The sequence below is a fragment of the Carassius auratus genome, unplaced genomic scaffold (genome assembly GCF_003368295.1).
Source record: "Carassius auratus strain Wakin unplaced genomic scaffold, ASM336829v1 scaf_tig00215912, whole genome shotgun sequence".
Lineage (NCBI taxonomy): Eukaryota > Metazoa > Chordata > Actinopteri > Cypriniformes > Cyprinidae > Carassius > Carassius auratus.
Window position 1 is genome coordinate 407,126 of NW_020528306.1, and position 15,029 is coordinate 422,154.

Here is a 15,029-nt window from a genome sequence, read left to right on the forward strand (position 1 = left end):
GTGTCCCCAGGTAAGACACTTCACCAAAAATACATATACTATATTGCTTGTTTTAATACATATTTCCGTAAAACAGGAGGATAAAGTATTCATTGAGTCTTGTCGGATAGGAGATATGTAAAATTAAGTTTCTGAGTTGAAAATTCCTCAAGTTCAAGTTCAAGAACAGAATGTACAATAGCATAAGAAGACAGAGTATGTTTCCACTGATAACCTGAAGTTCAGCAGGGCCAAAACAGCCACAAGCCAAAGGTGCTCAAGCAGGAGAGACCGCCTTGACGAGAGTGCTGTTGTCTGCTCTGACACACAACACAAACACATAGTTTGCTCAGCGGCCACACACACAAACGCATAGCCTGAAAAGAAGAAGACAGAGAGGGAGAGTGACTTTGTACCTCATCCAACTGAAACATGTAAATTATTAATGAGCAGGAAGTAGTGGGGTTTTCCCTCAGTAAATGGTAAATAAACAATTACTGCTCCCATCCTTTAGTTGATAGAGTCTGTGAAGGTCCCAGCACTGCAGTTATGGCCAGTAAGCATAAAACTTCTGCAATTTTTTTTTTTTTTTTTTGCAAGTTTCATTGTATTTCAGTACCTTTACGAGAAGTTGCCATCTCTTTAACCTCAAGACATTGCTGCTGAACAAGATTTGAGATGGTAATATAGTTTGTTCAATGCATCATACTACTTTAGAAGTTACAGTTGTTGGTCGGTTAGTCGAGAAAAAATTTGCTTTGTTCCAAAACCTAGAAAAATAACATCCTAACCTCTATGGAACCGAAAGTGACTGATGAGGAAGACTCTACATAGGCAGAAACTCTGTCAGCCACACAAACTGGACTGAGCATGCAATTGATTTCAGTACATTTTGTTGTTAGCACGTTGCTAAGCTGACTGTGTAATACTAATAAGCATTAAAATATGTTTATTCGTTGAAGCATAAATACATAGTGCACACACATATTTGGTATTTTTCAGCTGTGTTCTTGCTTTTTATTCAGTTATGAAAGTGCTTTAAACCAAATCATTGTATATATTGTAACTGTCAATACTATCATATTTTGTATATACAACATAGCTAGTTTTGCTGTTAAAGGGGTCATATGATGCTATTTCTATTTTTCCTTTTATTTAGTGTGTTATGTAGCTATTTGTGCATGTATAAGAGCTGCAGAGCAACAAAGCTCAAAGTCTTCCACAAGAGGATTTATTCTAACTAAAAGAGAAGGTTGATCCAAACCGGGCTAAAGCGCCTCATTCAAACATGCCCCATGTCTACATCACGATGTGGAAATATTTGTGTAATGCAGCCCAAATGTTCACGCAAAGAAAGAAAACATGGTTTCAGGAACCACAGTAGTGTTGATGCATCCATGTCAGGGAGACGCTGCGAGTTTCTTTGCTAAAGCAAAATTACTTTATTTGGCCTCCCGAAAGTAAATGCAATGAGGAATCATTTTGTTAAAATTTATTGACAACAGAACAGCAACAACCCAGATGTTCGAATTTGTGCAACACATTTTATGGACGACAGTTTTGTGAACCTAGAGTAGTCTACAAGGCTGGCTGCGCAAAGGCTATTTAAAAAAAAAAAGTGTCAATTCCGACTTTGCTATGACACTCTGGTGCTTCTGAATCAGCTACTGCAAGGCCCCGTTTACACTAGTGAGTTTTCGTTTTAAAAAGTCGTTAGAATGAAAATGATCCTTGTCTACACTGGCATTTCTGCTGCATTTCAGAAACAATCTACATTACACAACCTAAAACGCATTACACGCGACTATTCATGCAGGTACAGCCATAGATATGAATAGGTAGAATCCCTATTTTTTAGATCTGTGATGCGTCTATGTGCTTGACAACAATGATGTTATTGTTTATGTCACAGGTCGGAGCAGACCACAGATGTCGTGGGTCTCGCCCCTCCCTAGTTTCCACCTCGAGGAGGTCCCAAGAACACCCCAATGACCAGACACACGAGAGAGAGAGAGAGAGTATAATTAAAACAACTTTATTTAAATTTAAAAAGGTGTGAAGGGAAGGGAAAAGGGAATCTAAAATCCACTCTCGAGGCCAGAGAGTATAGGTCCGAGTCGCTTTTGACTCTGTCACAGGGACTCTCAGGTTTCCTTCACGTGACTCAACAGGGTTTTCCTCAGTAGTGCCTTTGTGTTTCTCCTGCAGGAGAACCGTCGATGGGGCCCTTCCAGTCCCTGCATGCAAAATAAAGAAGGTACGTAATTCTGATGAATTGGGTGGGGTGCGTACCTGACGCCGTTCACCACGAGATTCTGGGTCCGCGGTTAGAAGCGCCTAAGAGGTCCACAGGTAAGAATGCAGGTGAATATATTGGGGTCTTGGCCTTCGGTGTATAGGTAAGTATGCAAGAAAGATACACAATCCTTAACTTCGTTAACATTTTCGTCCAGGTAAACCCTACGGATGGAGTTTGCAGGTGAGTATGCAAGGGCGATGCACTGGTATTTCACTCGGGGCGCACAGGTAAGTATACAGAAGGACATGAATTTGGGCGTACAGGTAGTATACAAGGGCAATACGCTGGCTCTTAGCTTTAGGCGTACAGAGGGGTATACAGGGGCAACTGGAGCTTGACTTTGGGCATGCAGGTGGGTATACAATGACAATACTGAATGGATACAACTCACAGACCCTCGAAGAGGTGGACGTCAGGCTTAAGCCCTTTTCAGCTCGGGAGTCTAGAGAAGGTGTATATGTCACGACAACTGTGGTCTTCCTCACCGGGGCAGACTTCCCAGACCAACACTCAACACGGTCACCTCCAACCGTGGAAACACTCCCACGATGACTCAGAGCCTCAAGCTCAGACCTGTAGGACTGGTAACAGACAGACAGAGTTCCTTCACAAATTTACTTAGCTTCAGTGAATATATGGAGAAAGACACCACCTCTCGAATTTGACCAAGAGTGGACAGGAGTACAGAGTGAAGTTGCTGCACGTTGGGCCTTCCACGGCCTCAGCTGGTGCCACCACGCTGGGTGACTTCAGGTAGGTTTGTGCCACCGGGTATGTACCTCAGGAATGACTCGAACGCTTCCCTTTCCTCTCTTCCAGACAACGGACCAGAGATCTAGACAGGGGCGAACCTCTGAAAGCACTCCACAAGCAGGTATTCATACACAAGGGCTACACAGCTGGATGTTCGTATAGCAGCCAACACTTCTCTCAGTCGTCGTCCCCCACAATATGCACACTGTTCCTTACTTGCTATTGTTGACACGTCACCACTCGGCGGAGTAGGGGTCCAAAGCCACGAGTGGGCATGTATATAAAAGACGGTCGTCTCACAACACCGGTGCACGTTCTTCTCCACAGGGTTTTCTCTCCCAGCCTAGAGGGTGATTACTGACGACATGACACAGCACGACACTGCAGACTTCAAGTGTACACACAGCAAAGAAAAGGACTCACCCACTGCACTCCACACACTCACAGTGAATTAGGGGCAAAACCACATAGGACCGGGGATTATTTCCTGGACGTTGGGGGCACCGATGCAACAGACGGCCAGAGGAAACGTCACAGCCACGACAAGGCACCAGATTCCTTTTTTGCTGGTCCCGGCTCACCCACCAATCCTATTACGGTGGGGCCCCTCACACTGGTCACAACTCACAAGAGGTATATGGATATTCCACACTTGCAAAATAACTGTAGACTCGATGAATATTTCAGTGTTATCACACTTCCATTAACACTGGATCTTTCCACTTCTCTTCCAGATAACCGACATCCGACACAACTGGCAGCACAATCTCCTTCCTGCAATCCTAGCAGATCTTCAATGTGTGATAACTTCACATCACACAATGCATCTGAACACAATGCTCCAATAAAGATATTCGTATACTCAGCCCTGTGTGTGTATCTCTCTTTGCCCAAGCTCCACAGTACACCATACACTCTCTCTCTCTCCAACTCTCTCCTCCGCTCCGTTGCACCCACAATAACTACTGGGAATCACCAACCACTTCCTGTGTTTCTGATGCCCTATTTATGTCCTCTTCACCAAATTGCCCAATCAGTGATCGCCACGCTCAACAAGACACCTGTTCTCAATAACACGCCGATTTGGTTTCTCCGGCGTTCCTGGAAGCGGCGGTGTTTGCGATATATGGTCCGGGCGGAACTAATCTTCCTCATTTTTGGTTCCGCCCTGTCACAGTCACTCCGTAACATTTATATAGTTGTCAAGGATACACAGAGCAAATGTGGGCAGCCATGCCATCGTTTTCAAAAGTCTCAGTTTTGTTCCGTTTATACTGAAATGCAGTCCCAGAGTTTTCAAACTAAAATGGGTCTGCAGAGTTTTCAAAAGTCTCAATTATCAAGGGTCTAAGAAGTGATGGTAAAACTAAATACATTATTTATTGTCTTTACATTTATGTTGATAGCTAAAAGTGGCAACTATGGAAAAGGGTGTTACATTTCCGACACGTGCCTGTAGTGTTCAGTCAATCACAATGCAATCGGTCAGCTGGCCAATCAGGGTTGACTGTTTTTGTTGCAAGGAGGGGCTTTGTAGAAAACAACACATTTGAGAGAGACGGGACATAGAGGACCAACAATAATGTACAGTATTTGAAAAATAATGTATTTTTTGAACATTAAAGCATGTCAACATATTCTGTTACACTACATATACAAAAAATTATCTTTAAAATAGCATCATATATATAGCACCCCTTAAATGAAAATGTAGATGAAATTTAAATTTAATGAAGATTGATTTCAAGAAACTGACCATTGCATATGCCTTGTTTTCTATAAATTTCAGTCATCAAAACATATATTGGTTGCACTTTATTTTACAGCACGTGTACTAACATGTACATATAGTGTACTTACAGTGTATTTATCTAAGAAAGTTCTGGTAATACAAGGTAACTACATGGGGTAGGGTTATGTTTAGGGGTAGGTTCAGGATTAGTACCTAGTTATTACATAGTTATTGCAATTACTATGATAAGTACATAGTATGTACATGAGGAACAGGACTGTAAAATAAAGTGCTACCCATATTTTTGATGCATTATCAGATGAATAATAAAGCCCGCCAGTATCCAACAGCATGATACAACTTTATTTATTTATTTTTTCTGACAGTTTTGTTCACTTTAAATTAAGTATGGCATCAATTCTGCCAATTCTAACATAAATTATCTGTCATGATTGGTTGCTTTCATCCCATGACTAGCATAAGACATTCTAGTGGGCACCACTTAGAACATTGTCTGAAGATTTTCTCTTCGAACTTTTGCACAAGGCCAACCTCTGCAACTTACCATGGTTTCGTGGCTTGAATAAAGTCCTTTGTGCAGTGTATGTTTTGGAAGGTGGCAGCTGTAGGGGAGAAGCGTTTGATGTCTGAGTCATCCTACATCCAGTCCCACACATTCCCACACTTTGTCTCACCCTGTTAATTCCTCACTCTTTTGAAACCACTTTTCAAGTTGGAGAAGAATAAATTGTACCTCCGAGCAAGGATCCACGCCTCCCCAGTCTGATACCTGCTGTGATCACAGACTGTGCACTTTTGTGTTGTTATTATATTTCATGCTTCTACATCTGTGTGAATGTCCAACAGTAATCTGTGAATCTGTGAAAAAAAAGAACTCGGTTTAAGAGGCACAAGAGGTAACCAAGTGTTTTACAACCCATTCTCACTCCAAAGGCGTCAAAAACCGAAGCATGGTCAAGCGCCCCTAGCGTCACTTTTATGACGCCAAATGTGCCTCTCGGCGTCGACTATCGAAGCACTACGACCTTCATTGCTTTCAGTGGGAAACTTTTGGCGTCAGAATTCGACACGAGGACATGAGATGTTTATCGCTATGAAATCACGTTCAAGAAGTCTCATTCAGCACACATCGCGCGATACTTGCTATCAGTTCTACAGTTTGGGTGAGTAGTCGTATATACGCTCTTTTAATGCCTTTTATCAAATGTATTCTGTCTTCTTTATTAATCAGATTAGTGCCATATGTTTAATCGCTGTATTATATCGGTCATTCGCGGCTGTCTTTGAGTTTCATTGCGTTTAAATAAATGAACACAGCTGCTAATTAGTGTGATTAAACTCTATCTGTCACGTGACGTGCCATAGACCTTCGATCCGTTTTATATTATTATTAATTTCAGGATCAATGATGTAAGTTGTATTTGTAGTAAAATCATGGTAATCACGACACAATAGTAATAAATGAAATGTGAAGTTAAAACACAGTAAATGGGACATTAGTAACTGTAACTGTAGTTTTACTATGATATATTAATAATCAATACAACAATACAATAATCACCAAACCAGCTATGTTTGTATCACTGTAATGTTAGTGTTTTTATGTGCTTTTATATGACAGATATCACAGTAATCATGTGTTCTGTACCATGCTTTTAATACCTTTTAATGTGAATCCAAAAAAAAAAAAAAATAAAATTAAAAATAAATAATAAAACATGTATTTTTCCATCTTGCAGTTCATTCATATCAGTTTATATATATATATATATATATATATATATATATATATATATATATATATATTGCTCACAGATCATTATTAACATTCTGTATATAATTCAATTTTATTTTCTCTCCCCTTTTTTATTATTTTTATTTTTAGCTGAAAAGACGTAAAGGCAGTCAGCCCAGTGGTGTTTCTGGAGAGGGATTCCTTCAGAAATGGAGAAGACAGAAAGCTGCGGAGGCAGATATTTGCAGCAGTAAGTCTGTGATAGTTTGTCTCTTTTATCAAAAATTCCTGCTGTTATAATTTGTACAGCATTTGTTGTTTCTTGAACTGTTGCACTGTCCAAATACCCACACTTGCCATCTTTTCACTTGACCACTTGATTACTTATTTGAAGTCTTTCCTGTATGTGGCCTAGTGTTCGAGTGAGCATGATGACCACGAGTGTGTGTCAAACTTTTCATGACCTGATGACTGTGTTTCCCAATCCTGATCCTGGAGAACCCCAGCACTGCACGGTTTTGGCGTCTCTCTTATCTGACAAACACACTTTTGAGGTCTTGGAGTCTTCACTGATGAGCTGATGAGTTGAATCAGGTGTGTTTGATCAGGGAGACATCTCAAATGTGCAGTGTTGGGGTTCTCCAGGACCAGGATTGGGAGCCACTGCCTTATGGGACACTTATGTGTTTAAAGAGATTTTTAATATCTAATTATCAATATTTCACATACTGTACTAAACACATCACAGTCTTAATAATCCAGTTTAACACTTGTATGATATTGTACAAGCCCCAGGACGGTCTCATCTGACACTATCAAAAGAATTCATATGACTATAGCTTGTTATTAATTACTTGCTTTCAATAATGGATTCATTTAACATTTAATTTTACAGCATCTTTACAGAGGCTGCTTTTATGGTCTAAACAAAACACAGTGTAATGTATAAGTTGAATGTAATGTAATATTTCTGTTTTACAGGATTGTTTGAGGATAACGCTGCAGTTCTCCATCATGCACAAGGACTCACCTCGTTAACTCTTTATCCCCCACACACACAGATATGGTCCCTGGATCAGTGATTAGACTTTGCAGTGGTTTGATTTTTGCAGAAGATGTAACTTTGTTTTATTTATAAGCTCATAATGAATACATTACAGAACCAGTGATGAAAACAATAGTTAAAAATAGTATGTTTCGTATTGATAAAGCATTTTGTTCTCTTTTTCAAGCTTCATACAGTGAACTTTTTAGACTTTAATTAAGAGTTTTAGTAAAGGAGATATTCATACACAGTCATCCCCTAGCTCCAGTCATGAAGTGAATTCATGATGTTATGTCAAAGCTAGCAGGTGTTTGTTTTCCTGAACACTTTCTCTGTCTTCCATTGTTCAGACAATCAGTGTTTATTTGATGCTGTGCTGATTGAGTTTTATAGATGATATTGCACACTTGACATGCATGTCTTCATGGTGTTTTTTTTTGTGATTTTGAAACATTTACATTGTGTTGTATAACATTTTGGTCAATTTAATTTTTTTAATAAAATTGATCTTTTTCCAGTGTTCTCTGAAAGACATACTGTATTTACTGTTTTGTTTTTTAATAAAAGCATTTTCATTTGCATACTGAAAATAGTTAATGTTTACAACATAACTGCCTTTTTATTTTTTATGGTGGCAAAAACGAGCTTGGTGACAGAGGATGCAGTGTAGTAATTTGGGCATGTTGTCTTTAAATGAGTTTGACATATCAATAAATAATGGAAGATCCTTACAAAAATATGCATGTTTATTATGCTTTATGTATTTATTTGTTCATTCATTCATTCATTCATTTATAATTTCTGTTTTTATTCCTAGGGTTCAAATGGTAGAGAATGGTAAATCACAGAAACACAAATGTGAACAATTTTAACTTTAAAACACAATGTAATATACAATGTAAATTTTAGAAGCACGTCATTTGATTAGTAAATATATTTGTCTTTGGTCAAAAAAAAAAAATACAAATCTTAAAAATGTGTCTTATATTTAATGAGAGGAATCTATCTGTTGGATACAACTGCGACTGCTGGGCATGTGCACATCAATATTGCCCAATTTTTGTCAAGCTGAACAACGGAGGAAGATGAAGACGTTAATAAAACAGAATCTAATAAGTAGCAAGCTTAATCTATTGTTAACCGAATCTATCCCTTCAGCCGAAAAACGAAAGACGTCTGTCATAGATGGATAAGGAAGTGTGACGCTGCTGCTCAGCTTTGATGTCATTGGCTATGACTTTTCAGGACAGTCTGTGGTTGGACTATCTTTTAACCCATATTAAACAGCGCATCATGTTAAAAAGTATGTTTTGCTGCTATCATCACATTAGTAATATATTAAGTCAACAATGAAGTGTTGCTATCTTGAGAAAAATGACATCTTTAGCGAGATCCTAATCCTAACCCTAAGCATAACTTCAATGAACTACAAAAACAGCCCCCTAGTGTTGCCTTTCTATAGATAGAACGACGGAGGCTTGTGGGTAATGTAGTTTAAAACTTTTTATTAACAAAACTAAATAAATTATTTATTTTAAGGTAAACTGGATATCTAAATATGTTTATTGTGCAAACCTCTATGATATATTTGAGAGGCAGGCTGAAATGTGGTATTTTACAGTGAGCAATATTTAAAATGCTTTTATGCCAGCTTTCCACTTATTTCTGAAAACTGAGCTCAACATTATTTTATCAGCATAGCATAAGTAATAATCCTGCCCATTTTCTCTTTGATATGTTAATTGGACTCTGATTTACAGCCATTTGAAATGTACAGTTTTGGGCTCTTCCGGGGGGTGCTACTGGGCCCCTGGGGGTAGAAGGGCAGTAAAACCTACATATATGTATTCTCCTCATCATGAACAACAAACTGAGCTGAGTCACATTTATATCTGACAGTTTTCACAGTCCTCTGTTTTCTATTCTATTCATCATGACTATTATACCTTTTGACAGGACATTGTGAGGCCATCTGATGAAACATGGAAAAATTAGAAAGAAATTATTTAATAATGAAAATAATAGATTATTTCTTTGATTTTTGAAGTAAATGGCAAGAAATATAATGGATGAACCTGCAACAACTTGCCATTATCTATTCCCCACTGTAAAGCAGTAATCAAGGACAATGTATACACATTGTGATACTTCACTATTACACAAGGACAAATTCATGCAGTGCTAAGAATATTAATTTATATATATATATATATATATATATATATATATATATATATATATATATATATATATTAGCATTATATATAACTAATTAGCCGAAATCAGTGTAAAAATGTCCTCCTCACCCCCGTATCTTGCTCCTCATGTGCTGGACATCAGTAATGTGCGTGCTCTTGGTTTTAATGCAGTACAAGATCCACGTTGATCATTCCTGCTACATTCTCAGTTATCCCTCAAGTGTTTGTAACAATAAAGCCCATGGAACCATATTGTAATGCAGAATAATTAATCTTGTAACTCCCTGTATTTCACAAAAAATGTGCATATTTGTTACTAAAATATAAAAAAAATACTTTCTGGTGTACTGATGTCCCAGATGTTATTAATCCGATCAAAAATGTTTATGTCTTAAATAAAAAAAATAATCCCAATAATTAATATGTCGTTTTTCCAAGTCTAAAATAAACACATATGAGCCTACCTAGTAAAATGATGTATTTACCAAGAATCTTCAGAACACCATATTCACCATTTTCATTTTATTGAAGCATAGACTATAAAGTTGATAAAGTAGCATCAAGACAAATAAGATTCAATGAAAATAATTATCATCAAAGATACATTAACCTCATATATAAATCAGTTCACACAGATGAGTGATGAAATGTCCTTAAAAGTCACACAGTCCCATCCAGTCAACTGTGATACAGATCATGTGATACATATAAGACATGAGATACTGTTCCAGAAAATAATGATTCCTTATCAACACATCTAAACTGGTTTCATCTCCCCATCGTGTTCTTCTTCTCTCGTGTCTGGAAACAGTTTGTGGTTGATATCCAGCACTGATGTGGTGTAGCTTCTCTCAGCCAGAGGATCTCTCAGTCCTAACATCCCAGACCTGGTCAAAGTGAAACAAACAATCCAGATGAAGTTGTTTAATGGACAGAGAGCGCAGCTTATGTTCTGTGTGGTTTTAGCAGGGTGAGCAACTATGACCCTTGTAGTACTGTACACTTACCATTCTTCAAGCTGTTTTAAGACCTTTTGAGAAGCTTTTTCTCTGAAGACAATTTACCACATCCACTCCTTTCAAGAGCATCACTTGGTCAAAACCTCTCATTTGGCTGATGAGATCATCTGTACAAATAAAAATACTGCAATAAATATGTCATTCTCCAAGAATTAAGAAAAAGTTACAGAAGCAAAGGTCTTGCTCATGAGACTGCATTAGCATGTGTAGTTCTTAGAGACTCTAGAACTGATCTAATGTTGCAGTAAATGTGTTTTCTTCCTCTAGAATCTTTCTCCAAAGTTCCTGACTTCTCTCACAAATGTGTTTTAGTCTGTGCAGTGTAAGGCCTGGCTTCAAACCAATCAACTATCAATTCACAATTTATAACATAACATTTACAAAACAATGAAATAATGTCAATTGGTGTTTATATCAACTAAACCAATTTCATGATACTTGTCTGCTTTTAAAACAGGTGGTGTGTTTTTAAAAACATAATATTAAAAATGTCCAGTCACACTTTGCTAACATGCTGTAATTGTAATAGTATAAAACGAAATCAAGGCTGACATGACCAGTTCTGTGAGAGATCATCATAAAATGTTGTATAACATTGCTTCAACACACACATACCAGAGGACTTCTGTTTGTTTGAGCTCAAGATGGCCGTCTTCATTCCTCATCCTGAGCAAATCATTTCCTTGGTCTTCCTTCTCTTCTGTGAAACAAGATAATCTCTACTTACTCTCTGTGCAATTAATATTGCTCATTAAACATAATTAAGTTAATTTAAAGTAAGATTCAGACCAGAGCATTTTTGGAGTAAACAAATGTACCTGGGAAGAGCTGATCATGGCAAGATTCGCTGAGACTCAGTAATAGCTCTTTTAGGTTTTAGGAAGGTTTGTGAGGGTTGGCTCTTAAAATAGCTGTTGAGCTCGATATTTTAGACCTGAAAAAGAAGAACAGCATTATCTGGAAAAAATCCTGTAAGACAGAAGGAAGGACATATTATTAATTACGTGCAGCTTGTACATTACACCTCTGTAAAGATGCTGTAAAATTAAATGTTAAATGAATCCATTATTGAAAGCAAGTAATTAATAACAAGCTATAGTCATATGAATTCTTTAGATAGTGTCAGATGAGACCGTCCTGGGGCTTGTACAATATCATACAAGTGTTAAACTGGATTATTAAGACTGTGATGTGTTTAGTACAGTATGTGAAATATTGATAATTAGATATTAAAAATCTCTTTAAACACATAAGTGTCCCATAAGGCAGTGGCTCCCAATCCTGGTCCTGGAGAACCCCAACACTGCACATTTGAGATGTCTCCCTGATCAAACACACCTGATTCAACTCATCAGCTCATCAGTGAAGACTCCAAGACCTCAAAAGTGTGTTTGTCAGATAAGAGAGACACCAAAACCGTGCAGTGCTGGGGTTCTCCAGGATCAGGATTGGGAAACACAGTCATCAGGTCATGAAAAGTTTGACACACACTCGTGGTCATCATGCTCACGCGAACACTAGGTCAAATACAGGAAAGACTTCAAATAAGTAATCAAGTGGTCAAGTGAAAAGATGGCAAGTGTGGGTATTTGGACAGTGCAACAGTTTAAGAAACAACAAATGCTGTACAAATTATAACAGCAGGAATTTTTGATAAAAGAGACAAACTATCACAGACTTACTGCTGCAAATATCTGCCTCCGCAGCTTTCTGTCTTCTCCATTTCTGAAGGAATCCCTCTCCAGAAACACCACTGGGCTGACTGCCTTTACGTCTTTTCAGCTAAAAATAAAAATAATAAAAAAGGGGAGAGAAAATAAAATTGAATTATATACAGAATGTTAATAATGATCTGTGAGCAAAATATTTATATATATATATATATATATATATATATATATACAAATATATATATATATATATATATATATATATATATATATATATATATATATATATATATATATATATAAACTGATATGAATGAACTGCAAGATGGAAAAATACATGTTTTATTATTTATTTTTAATTTGATTTTTTTTTTTTTTTTGGATTCACATTAAAAGGTATTAAAAGCATGGTACAGAACACATGATTACTGTGATATCTGTCATATAAAAGCACATAAAAACACTAACATTACAGTGATACAAACATAGCTGGTTTGGTGATTATTGTATTGTTGTATAGATTATTAATATATCATAGTAAAACTACAGTTACAGTTACTAATGTCCCATTTACTGTGTTTTAACTTCACATTTCATTTATTACTATTGTGTCGTGATTACCATGATTTTACTACAAATACAACTTACATCATTGATCCTGAAATTAATAATAATATAAAACGGATCGAAGGTCTATGGCACGTCACGTGACAGATAGAGTTTAATCACACTAATTAGCAGCTGTGTTCATTTATTTAAACGCAATGAAACTCAAAGACAGCCGCGGATGACCGATATAATACAGCGATTAAACATATGGCACTAATCTGATTAATAAAGAAGACAGAATACATTTGATAAAAGGCATTAAAAGAGCGTATATACGACTACTCACCCAAACTGTGGAACTGATAGCAAGTATCGCGCGATGTGTGCTGAATGAGACTTCTTGAACGTGATTTCATAGCGATAAACATCTCATGTCTTCGTGTCGAATTCTGACGCCAAAAGTTTCCCACTGAAAGCAATGAAGGTCGTAGTGCTTCGATAGTCGACGCCGAGAGGCACATTTGGCGTCATAAAAGTGACGCTAGGGCGCTTGACCATGCTTCGGTTTTTGACGCCTTTGGAGTGAGAATGGGTTGTGTTTTTTTGAAAATGGCGTTGCACTTTCCCTGTTCTGAAGACTTTTAGCATCCTGTTAAATTGAATGTATCCACTATAGAATAACCCTTTTCTGACTTTTAGTCCATGTCAGTTAGGTTTGAGAACATGGTATTGTTCTTCTAAAAGACAAAATTTGCATTTAGCAGATGACCACCTTTTCTGGCAATTAAAATTATGAATACATTCTAATTCAAAGTATTATAAAATACTAAACTAGTTAGGGCTGTGAATCTTTGGCAAGGCAGCGATTTGATTCGATTACGATTCATAGGTTTTCGATTCGATTCAAGAATGATTTTTGCAAATTTAGAACGATTCAATTAGATTCGATTAACAATTAAATTTGATTCGATTCGGTTATAACGATTCTATTCTGCATTCTTTAAGTGCATTCACGGGATTATTTAAATGCTTCTACTAAATTCTTTAAATGCTTAGTCAGGGGGCAAATTTCAGTAGCATTTATTGTTAGAGAACCATAGGTTAGAAAAAAAAAAAAAAAACTTTTGTCCATTGTTAACCCTTGTGGATTGTTCAAATTCACTACCCTTTCGAGTTGTTCGTGGATGAAAACATCCACTCAATTACACTTCTGTAAAAATGTATCAGATTCATATTTTTTTCATTTTGTTTTTTGCATAAATCTGTTAATCAACTTCAGTCCTGATTAAAACTACCAAATGTTTAAACAAATCCAAGAATTGAACTCTTTAATTGCCAAGTTCATAAATGATGTCACTGATTTGGGGGAAAAAACACACAAAATGACTTATTTTCAATATAAAAAGTGATTGTGGACTGGATATTTTTTTACCTTTTATCACAGTCTTGGGCATGTCAAAGATTAGAAACAAATTGGCTTTGATGCATTGTTAGTTTTTGTGCAGCATTAGATTTAATTTTTTTCTCCCTAATTAGTTGTTGGTGGCTGTTTTTGCCCCATTGACTTCCATTATAACAACATTTTTTGATTGCAAAGCCATGACACCATATAATCATGCATTCTTGATTGTTTGTGGTTTTCCCTTTTGGGAAGAGGTAAAAAAAATATATATTTTAAAGTTGATCACTAGGTGGGACCCTTTAGATAGGCCTGTGCAAAAAAAAGGCTTAGTTTCTGGCTTGTATATGGAGTTATATGGAGTATAACAGCAAATTATAGTGTTTGTGTGTGTGTGAGATTCTTGATTGTTGGTGGTTTTCCCTGTTGGGAAGAGGGAAGAGCATGCTTGTTTTACAAACAAGGCCCAGTTTGACGCCGGATTTGCACATCGTTTATTTCTTAAGGATAATGCAGTCCCAATGAAAAAGGGTCACGATAGTGTGTTGGAACCGTAGGCGGTGAGTAAAACTGCTTCAAATATCTCTGTTGTTAACTTAGCTATCGGCACGTAAGCACATCAAGTAAACA